Here is a 16,377-nt window from a genome sequence, read left to right as displayed (position 1 = left end):
AAAAGGAAAAAATCCATTCCAAACTAACGTACCAAAATGTGGAAGATGTTAACCAGAACTCAGAAAAAAAACAGAAGTTAACCCGCTACTAAATAATGTTAATGTAAAATTAGTAAATTTATGCTAGAGAACGAGAGATCAGTTCTTCTCGTCTACAGCTCCGAAGGCAAATATTGGTAATAAGTCTTGCCTGTAGCAATTCTTTCATGCAGTATGTGATATGTACCAAACTTTTTGGAGCAATCTGGAAATGAAGGGCAGATGGGAAATGTGAGTGGATGAGAGAAAAAGAATAAACGCGAAAGTGTAAAGAGCTCTAGGCTGAACTAATTTTAATACCTCCCGCATGTAATGATTCTTTCAAATAGGATGTGATAGGTTAGGTTAGGTTACATAAACAGGCTGACTTTGCGTAAAGCCATGGAATAATCTCACTTAGACTGTTAGAGACTATTAACCGTTCTGATGCCCAGAACACCTAGGTATGGTTCAAAAATACAGTCGCATATCAACAAAACGCCTAGAGACAAGTTTTTTGAGGCGGCTAATGTCAATTTCAGCCAATTCGTTGGGTTCGTAAATATTACGACAATCGAGATGCTTCGACCTTAGTCTGTCGAAAGCCGAACAATGGAGGAGAAAGTGTCCACATATTTCCACTTCATCTTTCTCTTTGCAACTTTGATAACCTGCGTGCTACAAAATCCTTAGCTATACTGCGTTAGTGCCAATGGGACAGTTTCCGGTTAGGACGCCTATCAATCCAGCGTTGTGAGGCTTACTAAGAGCCAGCAGTTCAATGGACCTTTGCGTTCCACTATGACCCAGAAGACTTATACAACCCACAAGTTCTGGTAGCTCACCAACGCTTGTTAAGCTCGCGCGATACACATGAATCCATCGTCCGAGTGTATGAAGACAGTGGAACCCCTGCCACCACCATGCTAATGGAATTTGGGTATGTAAGCTCATTGACTTAATAATTTCCAACTATTCCTTTGTGGTTAAGCACCCAGACAAGTTTAATATGGATGCTACTGCTAGAGGTCATGCACTCCTTGACGAGTTTTGAGTTCACTGCAACTCCGCCGCACTCACATAGCTCTTGCCTGAATGTGCGGCAGAGAAGAAGGAGTAAGGTGCCGTTGCACAGTAGGCCACATTATCAGAGATGTAATCGAAATGAAACAGTATTTCAGAATGTCGGATGTGATATATTTACCAGCCTTCTTGAACCAATGTTATCAGTTACGCTGAACATAAAATAGTAAGACTTTTTAATTTTAATTTCGTGTGAAAACTCATTCGTCGAAATATTTCTTGTCTAGGTTAGTATAACTGTCAGTGACATCTGCGTCAAATGTCACAACAAAATAATAATTAAATTTAGTATACGCTTGTCCGAAAGGTTCAGTATGTTGGAAAAGGCCTTCGGTGATAATTGACTGGCGCGAGCAAGTGTTTTTGATTGGTACAAGTTATTCAAGGAGGATCGAGAACGTGTTGACGACGAAACGGCGTAGCGTTAGCGTCTGTGAAACAATGCTTTCCGACAACGAGGAAGACATTAAACATGTTATTACTAACGATGAATATTGGAGCTCTCTTAGGATCCGAACGCAGACGATCGATCGGCCGAATATCGTGGCAAGGGCGAAGCGAAGCCGAAAAAACCACATCAAATGAAGGCAAAAATCAAAATTACGTTGACAGTTTTCTTTGATAACCGAGGTTTGGTGTACACCAAATTCCTTCCAATCGGCCAAACTATCAACAAGAAATACTATTAGAGTGTTATGCGTCGCCTGCACGAAACTATTCGTAAAAAGAGGCCGGAATTATGGGCCGACAACTCTTGAATTTTGCACCACGATAACGCACCGTCGCATACTGCATTGATTCTTCGTGAGCTTTTCGCCAGATTTTCAACCAATATCAAGTTTCAACCACCATATTTGCCTGATTTAGCTCCGTGTGACTTCTGGCTTGCAGCAAACTCGAACGAGCGCTCCGGGGAAACCGTTTTGAGTCAATTGAAGTCATTACTCGTGAATCGTTACGCCCATTGAAGGCTATTCCGGAAATTGACTTTAGCAACTGTTGCGAGGATCGAAAGAAAACGTTGGCACAAGTGAGTTGGGGCCAAGAGGTATTACTTTGAGTGGGACGACATAAATTTTGAAGAATAAATCAAGAATTTTAAAATTATGAACACAGTCTTACGATTGCATAATGCCTGCAAATGCCCTATGCAATAGTAGTTCACAAAAATTTTGTTGTTGAGTCGGGACAAAAAACTTTAATTCTCAATATTTTTAGATCTTCAATGTGTTGGGACTCTATACTCATTTAAACTCTATATTTTTGAAGTTTGTATCCATTGATTGCTCATGAAATTGTCCATAAAGGAAGAGAAGATTCCTCGACAGAATTTGGCGTACATAACTACAGCGCTTACTATTTCGCACAAACTTCTGCAAGATTTCTTGCAATCAAATATGTAAGCGTTTATGCTCAGCATTTATTAAATTGCTTCTTCGCTCTACCTAACCTAACTTTTTCTACACAACTTAGCTGCAGAATTACTTTTCCCAGAACTTTCGTTTTTGTTACTCATCTAAATTAAACACACTTTTTGCTGCGAATCCGCCTCAGTAAATATTTACACACACAAGCTTATTTGGTAGCAAACACAAAAATATGCCACTCGCTGTTAGCTGTTGTTTTTGTATTCTCTCGATGCATTCGAATAAACTACTCCAGCGATGAACCGCATATCCTTTAATAGGATACACAGGCATACATACATATGCACATGTAGTCCAATGTATCAAATGGCCTTAAACAAATGCGCGCTGACAGTCTGCATGTGACACGCACACACACATACAAATACGGTGGCAACTAGCGCACTGCAGCAACTGCCACAGACAGTGTCATATCACAGCGCGTTGGCTGTCTCAGCGCTCAGAAGTCAACAGCTGACTGGCTGCCGCATGCAAACTGGACGTGGATGCGGGAGTTGGGAAGAGGTGGAGGGAGGTGAATGAAAGCTGCCGACTGAGCTGACTGTGCTAGAAGCTTGCCTAGCAAAAAAGGCAGTTGCTCGCTGCCTGGACGCGCCGCCGCCATCACTGCTCACTCGATTGCATTTGATATTCCAAATTACAAGCAACGAATTTGCGAAAGTATGCAGCGCGTAGATATACATATGTACACAAACACATATATGTATGTATGTGTAGAAGTTAATGCATATACATTCGAGTATATATATATAACCACATGCATGGGCTCTCATTTGTGTTTGTATGTTTCAGAGCGCCTGCATATTTACTTGACAGCAATTTACACATTTGACATACATACAACCACATATCGCTATGTATGTATATACATAAATGTAATAAAGTATATATGTATGTATGCTTGTGTATATACTCATATAAAATGTCTTTCGCCAACGATAAGCGTAATAGATTGGGGTGAAGTGCAACAAATGGGTGGCACGATAGATGGCGGTTACCAAAAATGTGCGGCAGCAGGCGGGCGGCATAAGTTAAAGCTGCTATTGCTGCTGCTGCTGGTGCTGGCATAACTGTGGCATTCAGCGTTAGTTGTGTCGGCGTACCACCAACCAATTTGACTATGCTTCGTATGTCCTCTGCGAAAAAGTTTGCCACAACTCGCTTGCGGCATTCTTAATTTCGCCCATTTCCCTATTTCAACTCGGCTGGCTCACTGGCTGCTTGGTCGCTTGGCTGCCTCTGACTGCTTGTTGGCTCCCTAACGCTGCTTGAGCACCAGCGCTTTGCTGTGCAACCTTTTTCGTTGTTGTTTTTCCGCTTTTTTTTTTTGCAGTGTCTTTAGCCTGCTTTCGGTGCGGCAGTCAACTACAGTTGCTATGAGTACTTCTATGACTTTGACTTGGACTCAAAATTTATTTTAGCGTTTTTAAAAATTTTTTTTTTGGGATTTTTCGCAAACTTTTTTTTGCGTAAATTTCTTTATTTTGATTACAATTTGCTCTCGTTGTTGGTGTTGTTGATTTTTTCGCAATATTTTTTTGATAACTGCTTTTGTGTTTCATACACGCACAACATTTTGCACTGGGTATAATAGTTTTGTACTCTTGCCGTTTGTTTATAAGAGCTTGAGGCTAGCTAAATAGTTTAGAATTATATCAGAGACCAAATGACTAAAGACCACAGCGGGAAGCAGAGGAAGAGAAAGACCTCCACTCCGTTTGAAAGACCAGGTGGAGAAGAACCTGACAGCATTTGGTATCTCGAATTATCGTCAAACAGCGTAAGGGAAAATCGATTGGTGCGCTGTTGTGAATTCGGCTATAACCTCGTAAGCGTCATTTACGCTAAAAAAGAAGAAGAAATTACTAAAGGTAGTGTTATACCGCATGCCTTTTCTGTTTTTTGTCTGATCGAAAGCGCATTCGTTCCCATGTATGTCATGTAAGAGATGTCTGACGACCCTCTTCCGTTGGTTGCTTCAAACGGGAGATGCATGAACGACATACGGTTGGCGGCCGCACTTAGGCCATCAATAAGCCTATTGTGTTCTCTGGTGGTAACCAAATAAAGCCCTATCCAGCAACTCAGTGGATTTGGTAAAAAAAAAACTTGATGTTTTTCTATTCCAGCTGGCCAATACCTCTTAAGTTGAATCATTGCGAGCCACGGAATATGTCCCGTCTCAACCGCCTGAAAGCTGGGCATTTCTATTTATAATGTTCCAGCGTCTCATGTATTCCACTGAGTCCACTTTACTCCATTTATTGAAGGTGGAATCTTATGTTAACCTTTACAATGTTTCCAACTTCTCTTTGGCCTAGAATTAAGAACTTTTTGCGGAAATTCTGCAGGCCAGCTCACCTGCTTTTTCATCTCTATTCCTATATAACTGATACCCAAATGACATTAGTCAAGGTATTTGCTGGAAGTATATCCTTTAAGAAGAAGATATCCCTTATTGTCGCTTGACTATCCACTAGAAGATTCATGGACTTGCTAGTTAGGGCAGAAGCCCACTTGGCACCATCTAATACAACCACTTCTTCGACCTTAAAAACTATTTTGTAGTTAGTTAGCTTAAAGCTACCTTCTGAATATTCCTATTTCACTCCTTAACTCGACGGTGTTCATGTAGATTTCGCCGTTGGACCTGTCGATTGTAGAGCCATTAGTTCATAATTTTTTTCTACCCAGCAAGCAGGCTTATTTCACCTATTCCAGCGGTTTACAGTGGGTCCGCGAAAATTAAGAAAAGCAGATAAATGTGTCATTGACACTTCCGATTTGGCGGAATCTTATAGTTTCTGTGCCTACATATTTTATAACGATAAATCATTGATATTAGTAAATAGATTTAAGATTTTATGAAACTGCTGCAAAGATGTTACAATACATTTTCGATACATCAAACATTCTACCAGTACCTTGTCCAGTCGACTTATGCGTCCATCAATATATTTAGTTCTTGCATATAAGATTTAGAAAGCTTCTTTTCTAGGACGCATAGCATTAATTCCTAGTTAAAAAAGTACCAAACTCAAACCTCAAACACATCATATTACCGAACAACACCAATTTGAATCCTATTTATTCATACGACGTACAAGTCATAGTATCGAAACATGGAGCATTGAAGACAAAATTAGTCTGAATTCGGAGAACGCTTCATTCATCAAACGCTTCATTACAGGTGACAAGAAATTGGTTTATGAATTTGACGTCGTAAATTTTCAACAATCTAAGGACGTCGCTCCCAAACTGAGACGAAATCGAAAAACCACAAGATAGTTGGTCAAAAGTTAAAGTCATGCTCATCATTTTCTTTAATAAACGTGGTGTGGCTCATCATGAATCCTTTCCATATCGTTGAACGGTTAGTAAAAGTACTCCTTGGCCGTTTTGAAGGGTCTACATAAAGCAATTCGTTGTATAGGACCATACTTTGGACAGAACATTTAAGGAATATTGAATTTTCTCTACTAAAATAATGTGTCTCCACATTTTAGCATGATTATTACAGATCTTTTTTAGATAAACACGAAATGACAGTAATTATTAAGCCACTGTATTCGCCGGATTTGGCACCCTGTAAGTTTTTTCTGTTTTCGAAACTGAAAATCCGCTTCTGGAACGCGCCATGTGACCATTGAAGCCATTTCGAAATATTCGTCGAAGGTGCTGAAGGTGAGGCTTACCTATAGCAAATTGATTTAAGCCTTGGCGTGATTGCATTAGCTCCAGAAGAGACTAATTTGAAGTTAATAATAAAGATTTGTTTTAAAATACATTGAAATTTACTCAAATGACACTTTGCTAAGCTAAAAACATGCTTGTGGTACCGATACTGAATCAAATATGACATCATCTAGCGTTCAAGCTGCCGATTATAAGGCACTCATTTCTTGCAGTGAACTTTGAACTCAATGTTTCGAGAAATAGTAAGCATATATTCATAAACTTGGCTGAAGATATCACAGTGGAACACATTTCCATTTTGTACCGAGAATGGCTGACACCGATTTACAAACTCCCCTGACTACCGAACAAAGTATATAAGGCATATATTTCTTGCGTTGGACTTTGAACCAAATATTAAGGTTCAATTTGTGAGATATCTTAACAAAATTCGACGAGCTTGTACAACTATGAATTATACAATTTGACAGTGAAAATAAGTAAAGTCGGATTTCAACTCGTTCTAACTAACGAAAATCGAATCTAAGTTACTGATTTCCTATAGTTCAACTTATAAAATATAAACGGACAGTAACAAGACTGGCTGTAAGTTACTCTTGTTATAAGCTGGGAAATATAGCCAGGTCTTCCCTTCACCTATCCCTCCATATTACAAATATCCGCAGTATTCCTTACCATAATTAATATTTGATTGTCAAAAAAGTCTTGCGGTATTTTCGCTAGTTCTAGTTTTATTCGTCGCATCGGGTCATGCTGTACCTTTTTGGAAAGCTCATTTCACGCGCTAACATGTGTTTGATTGATTGTCGTTTCTTTTAAGTCGTTGACAACCCATTATGTACAGATATCGCACTATATTTAATACCGCTTACTTACCTACCGCATATGAGAATGACTAACGATCGGTGCCGCCCGCAATTTGCCACACATTACAAATTTGTATTTCAACTTTTTCAACGTCTTTTTGCGAATTTTCTTTTTGAAATTTCTTCATTTTGATTACAACTTATTTTCCTTGTTGCTAGCGTTGTTGTTGTTGTTTTTTTGAAGTATTTTCATTATTTTGTTTGCAGACGAGCGAGTGTCTTGCCTGGCGTATAGCGACAGTGAGTTATCAAATTGTGTACATAACGACAGTGACAGCAGAAAATAAAAGTATAGATAATGGATTCGGGCAAAAATGACGAAAATAAAATAAAATATGAGTTTAAATACAAAATTAAAGAAAAAAGAATGGTAACAATGCCAAAAAAGCATGGCTGTCAAAGTTTAACCCAAATTTTTATTTGCAGAAAAATTGCTGCCACGTTTTCTTTTTCGGTCTTAATTTTCTTAATATTTTTGCTAAGCTAAGGCTGTGGATATATATGTACATATATTAGGGTGGGTGAAAAATCTGATATTTTTCTCTTGTTACTTCGAAAATTGTATTCTTAGACACCACTTAAAAAGTGGAGAATGCCACCAATGAAATTTGTGAACTTTACGAAGACCGAATGTTGTATCAGTTCGTGTACCACAACAATGGTTCGCTCGCTTCCGTTCTGGAAATTTCGATGTGAAAGATACACCCCGCTCTAGTCGAACTATCGTTGAAAAAGTCGATGAAATTATGGAAAAGATTGACCAGGACCGTCACATAAGCAGCCATGACATCGCTAAGGAACTTAAAAGTCATCATAAAACGGTTTAGGACCATCTAAAAAAAGCTGGCTGCAAAAAGAAGATCGATGTTTGGCTACCACATGAACTATCTGTGAAAAATTTAATGGAACGAATTAACATCTGCGATTCTTTGCTGAAACGAAATGAAATCGAACCATTTCTGAAGCAAATGGTAACAGGAGATGAAAAGTGGATCAAATATGACAATAATGTGCGAGAAAGATCATGGTCCAAGCGTGATGAAGCTCAACAAATGGTCACAAAGCCAGGATTGACGCCTCAAAAAGTTATGCTGAGTGTTTGGCGCGATTGGAAAGGAATCGTCCACTATGAGCTACTCCAGCCTGGTCAAACGATTGATTCTACAAATTACCGTCAGCAACTGATAAGATTGAAGCAAGCAATCGAAAAAACGGCCAGAACTGATCAACAGAAAGGGCTTCGTCTTCCATCGGGACAGCGCTAGACCACACACATCGTTGATGACTCGGCAAAAACTGGGAGAACTTGACTGGAAGAGGTTTTGATGCATCCACCATGTAGCCCTGACCTTGCACCATCGGACTACCATTTGTTTCGGTCAATGCAGAACTACCTAAATGGAGCAAAGTTGGCTTCAAGAGAAGTCTGTGAAAATTACTTGCCGCAGTTTTTCGCCGAGAAACCAGAAAATTTCTTCACTGATGGAACCATGTCTCTATTGGAAAAATGGCAAAAAGTGGTCGACCAAAATTATGTATACATATTTTGTTCATTAAAGTTCATTATAAATATAAAAGAAAATAAGTTGAAGTTTGATTAGAAATACGAAAAGACTTTTTCGACTACAGTATATCACACAATTTTTCGGACTACAAATATGATATTAACGATTTTTTTCACAAAACCACTTATTTAAGAGTTATACGCAGTAAAAGTTATGCCTCAAATGCACAGCATTGGTATAGTACACCATGTCGTATGAGCAACACACTATCAATAAATCACTTGCATGAATGCTCAGTACATTTGAGACAACATTTTAACCGAGTATAACTTTATACGAGTGATTTTATGGAAAAAATTATCTAAATCATTTTTGTAGAGCATGAAATTTTGTAAACAACTATCATCGTCTAAGCGTTGTAGCTTGACCTTTTTAATGCAAAATTACAAAAAAATTTCAGCGTATATAAATACATGGGAGAAGAAATACTATTTAGACAAGGCTTAAATCGAAAATAAAGAAACTGAAATAATATACACCCTAATGTACATACATATGTATATATAAAGTTGGTTTCTACGAACACTAATGCAAAACGCTTGCTAGCTCATCAGTCTGCCCAGCCTTTGCTGGCTACGAATTTCACTGTCACAAGCTTTTTTCGGTTTGCTTTTTAATTTTTTGCCCCATTATTATAATATTTGTTTTCATCTTATTCTATTTGCCAACCATTCGTCCTTTTAGCGCATATAATAATAATTCTTTGCATTCCTTATGAAATATTTAGCCACAAAAGGACACTGACACTCACTCGCACACACACACACACATACACTTGCTAACGCACAAACAAAAAAAGTGTATAGAAATCAACAAAAACAAAAACAACATACAGCAAACTAAGAAAAAAACACTAAGACAACGAACGAGCATAATAACGGTTAGCGGCAGTGGTGCTGCCAGCCGACGCAAAGGAGGAAGCAAACAAAACCTTTTATGTAATTTCCTTTTGGTTAAACTTTATCACAATAAAACTTCTACACTCAACGGCTGTGTGTATGTATGTATGTGCGTGCCGCTTCTCTGTATGAGCGTGTGTGTGTAGATGCTTACTCGCCGTAACTAAGCACCATGCTGTAGCGACTGGAAGTGCTAGAGGAAGCAATACAGCGCACACATGCAAGCGTACATATGTAAGATTACACACACACGCACACATATGAGCGCAGACACTTGCAAACAACGTGCAAACTTTGAAGTGGAATATTTTTGTTTACTCTTCTGCTGTCACCATAGCGCAAAAGCATATGCGTGTGTATGTGTTTGCGTTAATATGTGATTGTGTGCATGTGTGTGGCAGGCAGGCGGCCTCCTGCGCGTCGGTGGCCACTTTGTGGCGCTTGTGCGCCTTGCCGCAGCTTGCTGACTGACTGGCTGCCATTGCTATGTCACATGTGCGCTTGAGCGCCTATATCCGTTGTATGTGTGGGTGTGTGATTAAATTTATCAACTTCTTGTTGTTGTTACATAATGCATATAAAGCTATAGCTGCATATATGCAAGTCCATGAGGCGCTCTAGTCATACACGCGCCGCTTCGTACGCTCGCGCGACGCGCACCACCTTCGCCAGCGCCGCGCGCTATCCGCGCCCTGTCGCTCACCAACTCACGCTTGGCCCACATTTTATGCCAGACGAAATTGCGTATTCTGAATGAGCTCAGTAAGCGTTGTTTGTGCGCTGACGTATTGATTAGAATCCATTGATAAAGGTAGTACGCCCGCCCGCGCGCTCGCGACCTCTCTCTTTCCTTCGCCGCCTTTTGCTAAATATTGCTTATCTACACACACACACACATACAACGCAATGCAATTACTACATGTACACAAACAGACACAGTTTTGCTGGCATTACACGCTGCTCACACCCGGCCATATCGATTTGCTGCTCAAATTTAATGCCTCCACCGCTTGAACACACGCCCAGCTTTAGAAATTCCACTAGCTGTATTCGCTACAAACGCTTACTGTTGATCTGTTGGTTTGTTGTCTGTCGTTGTCGTTGTCGTTGTCGCTATGCTCTGCGCCATCGCATTTCGGCCGCCTACCCGCCCGGCTGGCCATTAAAGCCTGTTCGCCTACATTGACTAGCTTTTGTTGGCGCAACATGGCGTATGAGTAATTAACATTTGCTGCAGGCCATTGTGAAAATTTATGCTATTGTCCTAAAGAGCACACACACAAACGTAACTATAAAGGCGAATATGGCTGTCGCAAAGCCTAATGCATTTGCGTATGTATGTATGTGTGTATAATGTTTATATGTATGTGTGCAGTCACAACCATTTCTGCTATTGTTTATATGTATGGCCAGCAATTAATTTGTTTGTCTCCTCTTGTCTCTGTCTATGCTTATAAGCAGACAAATATGCAGTTGTATATGTGTAGTGTATGTGTGTGTGTTCGTTGGTGCACGCGCTCGTCTATTTGTGTGCATTGTCTGGGGCACATTGTTTGGTTAGTTGGTCAGGCGGTAAGTGCAGGTGCCACTCTCATGCATACGCACACACATGCCAACACACATATAGGTGCGCGTGTGTGTTGGTGAAATGTTGCCAAATGCCATAGCATGCAACACTCGCCTGCCAGCTGCGCAACAATGGCAATTTTAATTATTTTTGTCGCACTTATAATTATGAATTGCTGAGCAACTTTACCTGCATATCTACCACACATATACATACAATCTACATATGCATATGTGCACTTAGACTATATTTGCTTACATGTTTGCTTGTGCTCACCTTCGTAATCAGCAATTTGCCGTAAATTTGTCACGTGTGTTGCGCGTTTCCATAGATGCATTACCTTCATTGAGATTATAACTGTTTATTTACAATTACATGCATGTACCAACATTGGTATTAATATATGTATATATACATATATATATTATTTGTATATTTTAAGTGCTCAAGGCCGTATTGCCCGCGCGTAAATACATTTTCACTGTTAGTTATATTTTATTCTTATTTTCTTTTAATATTTTTCTGCTTTCATTCTTGGCAAAACATTCCCGTATTTGCATAGGCACACACACACATATTTGCATATACACATACAAGTTGTATATTTATATTTATTTGGCCTACTTCACCAGAATTTCCGTTCTGCACTGTGGATTCGCCCGTTGCGCGCACTCAAGTAACGCCTTGTACTCGCCAGCATCACTGCAATAAGTTAACGGTATACACTTTTACTTACATACATACAGCGAGTAGCGCACTCACACACACACATACACATAAATAACTTATATTTGTAGTCATTTATTGTATTTTGATATGATTTATTTAGCTTTTTGAAAATCCATATTTCTCATTATAAATCTGTCACGCACTATTCAATGGAAGATAAATAGATTTTAGCCACTGTGGACAGAGAAAAATGATGGCTGAACCACAATTTGGTGCAAATAAAAAATAACAAGAAGCGAACGAATTAAAATGTATGCGGAAAACTCTTCCTGAAAAAAAAATTAAGGAAAGTGGGAGCAATAAATATGGTAAATAAAAAGAGTTATAGAAATTGACGAAAATTCTAACATACGAAACAAATCAGCAGCACTTTGCAAAAATTTAAAAAAATTAAAAAAAAAAATTAAATAAAAATGAAAGAGTTTAATAAAAAAAAATACAAAAATAGTATATAAAAAAAATTTATAAACAATATTACTTAACAAAATGTAGCAACACAATGTTGTAATATAGCGAACAAAACGGATTATCCAAGTAGAGTTACTTTTTTCAAATATTCTTGCTTTGACAGATTGCCCGTGAGTTGTGTCAAGCTGTCATACTATGTTAGTTCAGTATTATTTGGCTTTTCATCGTGTAAAGAATTTACACTTCAGGTTCTGTAAAGAAAGTGTTTCGCGCGCTTCACTCTTCTTATGGTCAACATAAACGGCATACTGAACATACTACTCACAACACCATCAACCAACTTGAGACCTAACATTTATTATTAGATAATATTCGACCGAACAGACCACGTCCGGCACGCAATGAAGAAAGTATAGCAGCCGTAGCTGAGAGTGTACAAGAAGACCGTAGAAAATCGATTCGGCGCCATTCGCAACAATTCGGGCTAACGTATGGAACTACTTTTACGCATTTTACGTCGAGATCTTAAACTGGAAGCATACAAAATACAATTTATGCAAAAATTGAAGTCTCCCGACCTTCCCAACTGACATCGCCTCACTCTATAGGCTCTTGAAAGGTTTCAAGAAGATCCGTTTTTTCGAACCAAATTTTGTTCAGCGATGAATCTCAATCCTGGTTCAATTCACAAGAAAAATTTTCGCTTTGACTAAGAGAAACCTAAAGAGATTCAAGAGCTGCCATTTAATCAAGAAAAAACAACGTTTCGGTGTGGTTAGTGAACCTGTGGAGTCATCGGTTCTATAACCGACTATTTGCTGCCTGAAATTTAAGATCGTGATTTCGGCGACATTTGTTTTCAACAGGACGGCGCCACTTCCCACACAACGCATCAATCAATGGATTTAGTGAGAGAACACTTCTGTCAGTAGATAATTTCACGTTTCGACATGGTCGATTGGATCTTTGATATTACACAGTTAGACTTTTCCTGTGGTGTTATGTAAAGCATAAAGTCGATATGTTCGTATCCCGTTTCGATTCAGATCTTGGAGCAAAACATCACGAGTTTCATTCGCCAGTTACTAGTCGAAATGCTCGCACGACTCATCAAAAATTGGATAGAGATAATCTTAGTATTCAAAATTTTATAGAGATAATCTTCAAAAGATAAATGCCAAACAATGTTCTTTCGAATGATAATAAGTATTCTCCGTTAAATTTGAAGTCACTGTGCCGCAGAGCTCTGACTTGTCTATGAGAAAAGCTCTGGTAGAGACCAAAGCGAAGAAAAGCAGACGTAATGCCATTTCTAGGCACACCGTCGGGTGAAGATCGGCCACGAATGCAAGAAGTCAATCTCTTTTTGATTCTATATCTGCACGGAAAACTTTGATATTCGTAATTGGTGTAACTTCTCGACTTTTGTGACTGCTGACAGGACCTTGAAGTGACGCTAGCCTCTAAAGAAATTACTCCCTATGTTTCGGAATGGAGAGTTCTAGACAAACAATTCTTCTCGGATTATAGTAACATTAGTTTCAGCTTGAACTTCAGAAGTACCATTTAGAACCTTACGAGCACGCTATCCTATCACCGAGTACGATTGCTAAGCTCGCCGAGGGCTTCAGCTGTGTGTGTAGGACTACTATGAAAAGCTATTCTTCTCTGAAAACTTAGAGAGTTAAAGGGAAAGCGCTTTGGCGGACATTGAAACTAACGGCGTTCAGAACTTCGAGCAGAGCAGAGCTCCAACAAAGCCCGTTGAAATGGGTTTGGCGACGATTAGTTGCTGCATAACGCTGAACGGGATATCCACAAGAGTACTAGAAAGTTAAGAGAGCATCATGGAGAGCCTTTGCGGAATTGTAAAGGGCTGTTATGAGATCCCATTCTTGAAAAACATCCTAAAAATTATTCTACTATTTTTACTCCACACAATCAACTGAAAAACTAATTTACAAGTTATATCTTCGAAAAAAACAAGAAGGTTCCAGAAATAACAATGGAATCAACAATTTTTCGACATTTTCTATTTAACACAAGAAATAAATATATTTTTTCCACAAAAAAATTACTAAATCCTGTTAACAAACAATCAAGATGATATAAAAAATACAAACAACCTGCCACAGAACTAACATAGAGTGTCCCAAAATATTAGAAAATTTGGCACAGAAAATCTTAAAATTACATATTGGTACATTTTCTCTAGAAAATATTGGATTTCGAAAATATTTTTAAGTGCTATTTTATTAGTTAAGTATTTAATTTCATATATATTTCGTAAATCATAGAGTTACTTTTACAAAAAAATTCTGACCATAAACAAGTTTAACAGTGAATTTTCATCAATTGAATAACTGACAGAATTCCTTAGCTGTATGAATTCAATCTCTGCTCATTTCTTATTGTATGGCATGCATCATTAACGTGTCATTCACTTGACTATTTATGTTCATTAACTTTGATTAATCAGCCGCCACAATGCTTGACAGTAGGCTCATTTTTATGGCATTCATACTTATTTCGACTGACTGCCCCGACTAATCGGACTCATTGTTGACTTGTCTAACAGTTTGACGACTTCTTCCACTAACTAACAGCTCTGAAAAGAAACGTCGCTAAATTACACTTTGGGAAAGCTTATGCGCTTGATTTGCGCTAACTTGTCCATTAGAAATCCTTTTGGCTTTTTCGGCATCTTTTCATTTTTCTTTTGATCATAAGTGAAATATAGATAATACAAAAATATGTCTTTAAAACCAAAAAATTGATGATCGACTTCTTGAGTGCCCAAAATCCAATTGAAACTTTCGATGTATGGACCAGGATCCAAAATATAATGGTACTGCTAGTGAAATTTAAGAACAGAGAAAAACTGAGTTGACGAATTATATAGTAAGACATATGCCATGCCATTTCAATTCAAGTCGAGATCGTGAAGTCATCGAAGACTTGTCTCATGCGAGTCAAAAATATATTTAAAAACGATCGCAACGAAAATATGCGAAAAATGCTTGAAAAACATCGTGTTGACATCAAAGGGATTGCAAAGTATTACAACACCTTTTATAAATCGACTCAACCATTTTGGTTAACATTTTGGTTAACATTTTGATTAGTATTTTGGGTAGGTAGCAACTAATACTGAAAACGAATCTCTTCCAAATGCGATGCCGAGTAGTCGCAAAAGATATGCTCGTTGTCAAGCTGAGAACCCTACGTTCAACAAGCATTACTGATGACGTCAGCTTATGAATTTAAGGTCGAAACTGTCCAACAATATAGCGAAGACCGCTCCACAAACTAGCCGGAATCCAAACGAGACTTATAACAAGGAAGGTATGGAATTTGGTTAAGCCTTGGCTTGCTTATTTTAAAAGTGATATCAAATATTTTTAATAAAGTATGTGAAAGTATTCCTTTTTTGTTTTTTTTTTTTACTTCAGTCCGGTTCAATTTTGATCAGATGTTATCTGTGAATTTTTCTTAAATACATCAATTGTCTTATTTCTTATTGAATTGAACTGATTTTATTAAAATATGTGAAAATTTTATTTTTTTACTTCAGTCCGGTTCAGTTTTGATCAGATGTTATCTAGGAACTTTTCTTTATGTATATTTCAATTGACTTATTTCTTGTTTAATTAAACTGTCATATTTCTGTGCTCCGCAACAGATGCCTTCATTTTCATAACACTTTAATATTCAATTAAACGAAAACCATTATTAATTAGTAAATAGCAGGCAAGGCCAAAACTTTGAGTGCATTTATGGCCTTGAGAGGCTTCTCCTATCCGTAGTTCAGAAGTCGACGTTTAGAAACTTGCAGTATTTCATATTTGTTGGATAAACGTAAAGCGCTTAGACCAACAAGCTGCTGAAGCTCTAGTAAATATTTATCAAAGTTAGAGTCATTCTCTGAAAACATTCGCTTACACTGTGACCTTACATTAAGAACTTTTGAGTAAAACACTTTACTTTTCGATTAATTTGCATTCACGTTCCGTCATTAACCCCTTACGCCGCCAACTTCGCTTCTAATTAACAGCGTAGACTATAAAAAACCGCATGTACTTTAGGGGGTGTATGCCTCCTTGACGCGAAACTATCACA

At 38.2% G+C, this 16,377-nt stretch overlaps 1 protein-coding gene across 4 annotated transcripts in view; it reads right to left on the bottom strand.

Annotated features, from left to right (window-relative positions):
- LOC120778857 (dipeptidase 1) overlaps positions 1–16,377 on the bottom strand; it is a 119,225-nt gene that overhangs the window by 100,470 nt on the left and 2,378 nt on the right. For 2 of the 4 annotated variants that reach the window (XM_040110888.1, XM_040110914.1), the window contains exon 2: positions 11,398–11,823. The exons of 1 other annotated variant lie outside the window; for it this stretch is intronic. The gene's annotated coding sequence lies outside the window, so the exon portion shown is untranslated. Of the gene's footprint in view, positions 1–11,379; positions 11,824–16,377 lie in introns of all 4 variants that reach the window. One more of the 4 variants, XM_040110897.1, reaches the window with a different exon arrangement.

The sequence above is a fragment of the Bactrocera tryoni genome, chromosome 1, assembly GCF_016617805.1.
Source record: "Bactrocera tryoni isolate S06 chromosome 1, CSIRO_BtryS06_freeze2, whole genome shotgun sequence".
Taxonomy (NCBI): domain Eukaryota; kingdom Metazoa; phylum Arthropoda; class Insecta; order Diptera; family Tephritidae; genus Bactrocera; species Bactrocera tryoni.
This window is presented reverse-complemented; position numbering and strand designations above follow the sequence as displayed.